Below are 8,628 nucleotides of genomic sequence, written 5' to 3' on the forward strand. Positions count from 1 at the left end.
AATTTAACTTTTAAAACTCTAGAGTTTGGAATTAAAGTGTGTGTGAGACTTTACAAATTCCAAAACTTGAGGGCAAGTTTTCAAACTATTCAAAAACTTTTCAACTTCATAACATATGAGTTTAATGGTTCTTGAAAATGAGAATCTTCATTTTATAACCTACGACTTTTAATGATCCATTTAAAAGAAAACTTTTGGAATTCCATAACTTGAGGACAAGTTATGGAGTCCATTAAAATAATCAAGAACAACAATTCAACTAACAAGAATGTGAAAGTTCTAAATTAAACTCATATGATTAAGGTAATTCAAATCAAACAAATTCCATATAATTTAGATTAATCATATGAACTAAAACAAAGTATGAAATTTTGACACTCACCTTTCAATTGGACAAGCAAGAACATTACCCTCTTGAAAAATAGGTTTCTAGGTTCAAAATATAGTTTAGGGTAATGATCCTCATCCAATATCAAGCAAAACTATGAAATTCTGCATACAGGGGCCTCACCACGTCGTGGTAAAGACTGCCACGTCGTGGTGAGCAGTCAGATGCAAAAAATGCAGAATTTCAACTTTGGAAAAACATGTAGCATCAAGTATAATTGAAAACAAGCCTAGGCTCTGATACCACAGAAGGGTTTTGAGCATTCTAACACTCCTATGGTGTAAATGCAACCCTAGAAACCTTAGATCTATGTTTTTCTCTATTATACATGCAAATTTGATTTTCCAAGGTTCTCAACCTAACTAGCATGTTATGGGGTACTTGTAACATAAAAAAACTTAGTAGAATAACATACCTTTTCTTGTGGTTGATTGCTTGGAGTCTTGAGAGCCTAGAACCAATAATGTGGATGCCTCAAGTGGAATCACAAATCACCAAAATACCTTCGAAAACTTGAGAGAATAGTATGCACTAGAGAAATCGGCGCACTCTTGTTCACGCACACACTAGTGCCATTGTGCCAAAGACCTCTTTATATAGTATGAAGGATTAGGGTTACATCCATGTAAACCCTAATACCCATGACCTTTCATTTCCATAGGATCCATGGGTTAAAAACTCCATGGACTATCCATGCAAGCTTTGCCCATCCTAAATGAACTTAGCCCACTATATATATATATATATATATATATATATATATATATATATATATATATATATATATATATATATATATATATATATATATATATATAAGAGTCCATAATTAGTTCCTTTTGATCACTAAATTGATTCCAAATTAATTCTTGATCAATACTAATTAAATAATATGATTTCATATTAATATATTATAACATATAATATATTAATAAATCATAAATATACTATTCTAAAAAGATTATCCATATAAATTGTTTCAGTGAAGTGCAACCCAAATGGACCATGTCGGGTCGGGTCAAGTACATACCAAATATAGTTAAAGACTTAGACACCTTATCCAACAGTTAGGGGTAGTGAAATGTTGCTAGTCTTTCACCGCTTTCTATATCAGTCTAATATGAATCTTGCGCAAGTGGAAGATTAAAAGGTCTAGTATGCTCAAGAGTCATATTAAAGTTATATTGCTTATTAACATATGATACTAATGGGTCATACTAACAACAACTTGATAAAATTGATTATTTATTAGAAATTGGTTTTAATAAATATTCAATAAAATCTTATAATTAAATTGGAAATTACTTATTTCTAGGAAATAATAATTTTTATTAGCAACTACCATTATATATAATTCATATGATATGAATTAATAAGTCATGCACGACATTTTAGGTTAGACAAATTCTTTTGTCTTTTACCAAAAAGTTAAACTTTATATTTTATAAACTTGTTTTATAAAATATAAAACTTTTGCCTTCTTCGTTTTATTATTTATAAAAATAAGAGTAAAAAAGAAGAGTAAGACTTTTTGATTATTTAAATGAGAAAATGGATCTTTGAATATTTGAATAAGACTATGGATTTTTGATTATTTAAATGAGAGAATGACTCTTTGATTATTTAAATAAGAGTATGGTCTTTTGAATAGTTTATTCAAATGTAGGGTATTGTTACTACTATAAATACAAGGTTTGAGGTTTGCATTTTTTCTAATTATTCTTTTGAAGAATGGTCAAAACTATGACCCTCTATCTCACTCTCTCTAGTCTTGCTTTTTACAAAGAGAATACTTGCATTTTCATGCCCTCTTTAAGTTCATATTGGTTATGAACTTAAAGCTTAAGGGTTTAAGTGTTTATGGAGTAGTATCTACTTTAAGTTGAGTCATTGTTGGTGTCTCAAAGGTTCCACATTCTTCATCAACTTCCAAGCCTCCTAAGAGGACCCAAAGAACTACAAAGGTTGTCATTTCTTCACCTCTTATTTGGTTGGTGTTTAAATCTTTCTACAACTTGCAAGAAGATCGTTGGTGGGTATAAAATGTTATGTTATGTTCAAAATTTTAAGTCTTCTGTTGTCATATTTTTCTAGTTTATGAAACTATTTTTTAACAAAACACCCAACATGTTTATCTTCATAAACTAGGTTTTTTCTTAATCCAAGTTATTTATGATATGATTGTTTTTCGAACTGTTGCAAAATTAAGAAAATGTGTTCTTAGTCTAGGTTGTTTATTTATGTAAAAATTGTGACTATACAACCATAATTGATCAGTTTTTTTTATTAATCACAAGAAGTTTTAATTGCTGTTGTTTGGAACTCGAGCATCAACAAATTAAGGTCTTATTTGTTTTTGATGCTATTGTTAACATGGTTCAGATTGAGGGAGTATCTTATGTAATTTGTTGCGTTTGTTTGAGGGGTAGACTAAACAAGTTTTTGTATGATGGGTATAAAGGAGGTCATTAGTTAGGTATATTTGTAGAAGAATGGTCATTGATGATGTGAATCATGTCAATGAAAATTTACATTCAAAATTTCAGAATGTTGCTTAGTTTTTGTATTCATAGAAGAATAAAGATATTCATAAAAGAATGATATTCAGCATGCCGATGACCATTGATAACTTGATGGTCTATGATGATGTAAATGAGTGTATTCATACAAGAATGATATTCTCCACTTTTGTATATTCATAGAAGAATGATATAGCTTCATCTTTGTATGTATATAAATTATCATTTGTTAATGTTTTTATCTATGCAAAAAAAATTCTTTTATTATTCAATATGTATATAAAATTTTGTTTTTATTATTATTAAATAAAGAATTTTATATATTATTAATTTGTATGAACATATTCTATTGTGAATATACATTGCTAGTTGGTATTTAACTATTATATAATATCTTCTATAATGAATATTAATAAGAATTGAGAAATTTAGTAATTTTAAAATTTAAATTTTTTGAAAATCTGATATTTATTTTCAAAATTTAAGAATCCCACAATTTTCTTTTGTTTTCATAATTATTTTAACATGCAATTACTATTTTACCCCTACATATTTATTAATCTGATGATTAATATTATTTTTTATTAATTGCCAAAAATAACTTAATTAAACAAATGACTAGTTTAGAATTGTCCTCACTTTCTTCATTTTAATTAGTGTTACACCTTTTTTTCATAAAATATACCGAATAATATACGCGAGTATCTGATTATCAATTCTTACATGATATGATAAAGAAAATTCTTAACTAAAGGATTTCATGATTTTCAAGGACAGTTTGGTAAATTTTTTTATTGTCATATTTTTGTTCTAATTTTACCAAACACCGTACAATCAAACAATTTAGTTTTGTCCAGTCCAATTCAATCCCATCTAGTCGCACTATATAACTCCAAATGTCTAAAAAAATATTCAATATGAACACAAAAAATTATATTGCTATAATAGTAAAATCATAAAATTAATATAAACTCACATAGTTTTATCAAACAATTTAGTTTTGATGGTCTGTGATGATGTAAATGAGTGTATTCATACAAGAATGATGTAAAATCAATTATGTCACTATATTTACAATTTTGTTGTAATATCAACCAATGTTATTCCGATAACCATTTTTCCCGAATTGCAATAAAGTCACTATATTACCATAAAATTTTGGTTATGACATAGAGTTTTTTTTCTCAATTATGTCATTATATTTATAATTTTATTGCAATATCAACCAAATGAACAGTTCAATGCAAACCCTATATTGGAAAGTCAATCCTACAACATAAGATCTGAAGTTGTTCCCACAATGTCTTCACCCAGGTTGGAAGTTTCTCACTTGTGTCGTCGGTAAATGCCTAGGGCATAAAACTGGAAGTCTTGACTAGTTAAATTTGTTTGAACTCAAGATCTTGTACGCTATGGTCAAGAATAAACATCTGGATTTCGCTCAACTCATATTTGATCAGTTTATGACCCACATATATGGCAAGAAAATACCTACTTATGTGACTCACCCAAGGATGATTGGCATTCTTCTGGAGTTCATGTCACGAGGAGTTCAAGTCACCAGGGTATACTAAAGTCAACACTATTGAACTTGTTGTTTCTCTAATATCTTCACATACTAGTTGTAAGACTCATGTACTACATGTGTTTATTTAAAAAAAAGTTAAATATAAATGTCTAAATATTTGAGAAACTTGAGTTTATAAGAAAAAATGAGCAAAATATTGAAATATTAAAATTAAAGTGTTTTTTTCTTTTTTAAATTTAAATAAATAATTTAGATAAATAAACAAAAGAAACTAATGAGGCTTTAATTTAATAATTTTGAAATTAGAACCTAAGTCTATTAATAAAATTGATATCCATTTATTATTACATTTATTGGAATTATTACATTTAAATATTATGTGAAATTTAATAAAGTAGAAAAACCATAAAAATGACATGTGGTAAAAATTTAATTTAAATAGCCACAAAATGACATATGACCAAATGAATGAGAGTGTGACATGCGACAAAGAGATCTTTATTTATTAGAGTATATCATTAATGTTGTTCGAAGTGACCGATTACCATCAATCTAGCAAGTTACTAAATAAATGACATGACAGTATTATCATGTGGATGTCACGTCAGATCGTATGTGGTATGATTGAGTTTTAAATATAAGGTTTGCATCAAACCAGTAATTTGGTTAATATTGCACCAAAATTGTAAATATTATTGCATAATTGGAAAAAAAAAACTCAGTGTGAAAACGATAATTTTGTGGTAATATAATGACTTTATTGCGATTCAAAAAAAATGGTTACTACGAGAATAGGGAAAACCAATTATTTGATTGATATAGCAACAAAATTGTAAATATAGTGACATAATTGAAAAAAAAATAACTCATTGCCAAAATCGAAGTTTTATGATAATATAATGACTTTCTTGCAATTTACACTTTATATTAAACTTAAAATTTAGAGAAAAATATTTGTATTAATTTATACCGTACAAAACTAAATAATATAATAAGTTATTTTAAAATTTTTGTTAATATATATATATATATATATATATATATATATATATATATATATATATATATATATATATATATATAAAAGACATGTTTATATGTCATTGACTTAATTTTCATATAATACTTTCATTTTTTAATAATTATGTTTTATAAAAAAGTTATATCAATAATATTTAAAAAGAACTTTTTATAACTTCAATAATTTTTTATATAGCATATCTTATTTACACACAACTTTATATTTAAAAAAAAAAGCTGGCATTTTTTTTTTTGAACAATGGCATCAAATTATATTAACAAATTAATCTAGCAAAAAGCTAGAGAAAAAGAGATTCACAAAAAGTTAAATGGGACACATAAGCCAAGAGTTCCAAACTACATCGGTATTGGAATCTCGGTTTTTCAACCACGAAAAAGAAAATAAAACAACATTATCAAACAACAGACTTTTCTTGATCTTGTGTCCTCAAAAACAGAATTCCATAATCTCAAAAGCATCCATATCATGGTTATAACAATGACTTCCAATCTATGTCTTCTCACTCGTCTTTGGTCATCTACCCATGCAAGCCACGCCATAATAGAAGCACAATCCGGAAAAGTAATGTTGCACTATCTAGCTACCAAAGGCCACAAGCTACACGCCACCTCACAATGGAACAAAATATTGATCCAAAGTTTCACCACCTACATTACACACCAGAAATAGAATAAAAGACAATTCCATCCCACGTTGTAACACCCATCCCAAGAAGGATCGTTTTAACCCTAAATATGTTAAGTTTGCATTTTGGTCCATACGACATACGTACTCGGAGTGTACGCATGGCGTACTCATGCATGAGAAAAGCGAGACTCACATGCGTACACCCGTCGTACTCATCAGGAACGCAGTACGTACATTATTCAGACCAGAAACCTAGTTTTGAGGGTTTGCACCCTATATAATCCCCTTTATGGCCCCAAGCCCTTCACTCTCATCATCCTCCACCTAAAAATCGTCCCTCTAGCTGACCCTAAGTGTAAAGAGTGTATTGGAGCTTGGAAGAAGTTTGGATCTGGGATTCTCCTTGCTAGCAACCTTCATGAGGTAAAAAGCTCCTAGCTTGATCATCTTTTCTTATGGATTTAGTTATTCCTTCATTTAGGGCATTTTTGGTCCCAACCTTTGTGATTCTTGAGCATGGCATGCTCTTAACCAAATAAGTCGACCTTTCAGACCCAATGAGGGGTCTTGAGTCATAAAAATGAGATCATGATGCTTAGTTTTTCCCCATGCATGCTATAGAAGGTCTTTAGGTGTTAAGAAGTTAAGATTGTTTGTATTAAGCACTTAATGGGCATGCAAAGTCATAAAGTTGGAAACTTTATGACTCTCAGTGGTATTTTGGCCTTGGATCTACAAGTGAACGTGAGAGCTTAACACATTAAGCTCTTACAAAGGAAAAGGACTTCGGTGCATACGACGTGCGTAACTTAGCGTACGTCGCGCATACGGTGTCAACCGCCCGATCCTGGTCAAGGCTTGTACAAGTACACCCATCGTACAAGGTGAGTATGCCCCGCGTACTGAGCTGATTTGACCGAGTTGGCCTGTTGACCATGACCTTTGACCAAGTTTGACCTAGGGGTATTTTGGGTATTTTGAAATATTAATTGAGATTAGGACCTTGGTTTTGTTTAGGTGATCGTTGAGTCGATTTTTCAGAGCAGAGATTTATTCAGCTTGCATTCAGACTGAGAGGTGAGATTTTCTTATTGTACCCATGGATCGAAGGCACCAATGTCGGCCTACTAAATTATTTATCTTGATTAGGATAGTATTATGCTAGTTTGTAGTTGTTTAGTAGATCTGTATGATTATGTGTGTTTACTGGATCTTTGTTTATGTTTACCTATTACATATGTCGATATATTGTATTAGGTTGAGGCAGTCCTGCTTTGTGTTGTAGGCCAAGACACCCGAGGACGACCAGATAGGCTGTAGGACCTACGAGACTGTCCAGTCAGACCGGCAGCTTGTATAGCGGTCCAGATAGGTTATAGGCCTTGCAAGGCGGTCCAATCATGTCGAAGGCTCATAGAGCGGTCCAGATAGGTTGTAGGCCCTGCGAGGTGGTCCAGTCAGACTGTCTGCTCATATTGGTATGCTTGTTTGCTATGTGGTGTGCTGGTACTTTGGGGGAACTTACTAAGCTTTGGCTGATAGTTTTTAGTTTATTGTTTTAGGTACTTCTGAGGATCGTGGGAAAGCACATGCGTGATCGTGCACATCTTCCTGTTTTATGTCACTGGGTCTTGGGAAAACTCTAATTTGAAAATAATGCTTTTGAAACAATGACTCTTTTTGTAACAAAGTTGGTTAATGGTTGATTTTGAAAATATTAAATTTCTTTGATTGTTGGAGTGTTACAAGTTTATATCAGAGCCTTGGTTTGAGAGAATTGGATGAACATTCGTGTGAATCCAGACTCAAACTAGGGAACTACAAAAGTTTTTAAATGGTTTTCAAAAATGTTTTCAAAATAACCAAGGAAGGATGTGATGTGTACAACCAGCCGAGAAAGAAAGTATACCCCAAGTTACCTAAACTGCTATTTGTTATGATATGGTAGAACAACATGCTAGTTGTAGGATAGGGATCTTTAGGAATTGCATGATAGAATTGCATGTTGTGTGATGCCTTATTTCCTATAGAGTTTCTTGCTTATTGTTGTAGGACTCTTTTGGGTGTGAATTAACTATTAATTGAATACGTTAAGTCACTTGCTACATGCGTTAAATACTTTTAGAGTGAAGGATTATGTTTCATGTGATTGTATTCATGCAATAGTTAACTGACACCAATTGGGGTTGTTTGGTAGTTGATGGTAGGGTGAGATGTGGATCCTAGGATAGCCTAGGGAGTACGTAGTACTCATGATGCGCTTTTTAGCAAGTGTTGGAAGTTCCATGGATGGGCTATGTGTGAGAAACCGACCAGTTAAGGAATGTCTAGCCTTTCTCTAGGGAGTGATAATAAGATGTATATGTATTCTAGTGTGTGCTGTTAGGGTTGTTGTGGTGATCTTCTAAGACAAATACGGGTAGGTGTGGAAGGTAGTAGGCCCATACTACCGGAAGCATAGGACCCGTACGCGTAACGGGGAAGTCACAACCCCTAGGGTTCGTTATTTAGAATAGCTCATATG

The sequence above is a fragment of the Lactuca virosa genome, chromosome 3 (assembly GCF_052849685.1).
Source record: "Lactuca virosa cultivar CGN04683 chromosome 3, Lactuca_virosa_CGN04683_v6, whole genome shotgun sequence".
Classification (NCBI taxonomy): domain Eukaryota; kingdom Viridiplantae; phylum Streptophyta; class Magnoliopsida; order Asterales; family Asteraceae; genus Lactuca; species Lactuca virosa.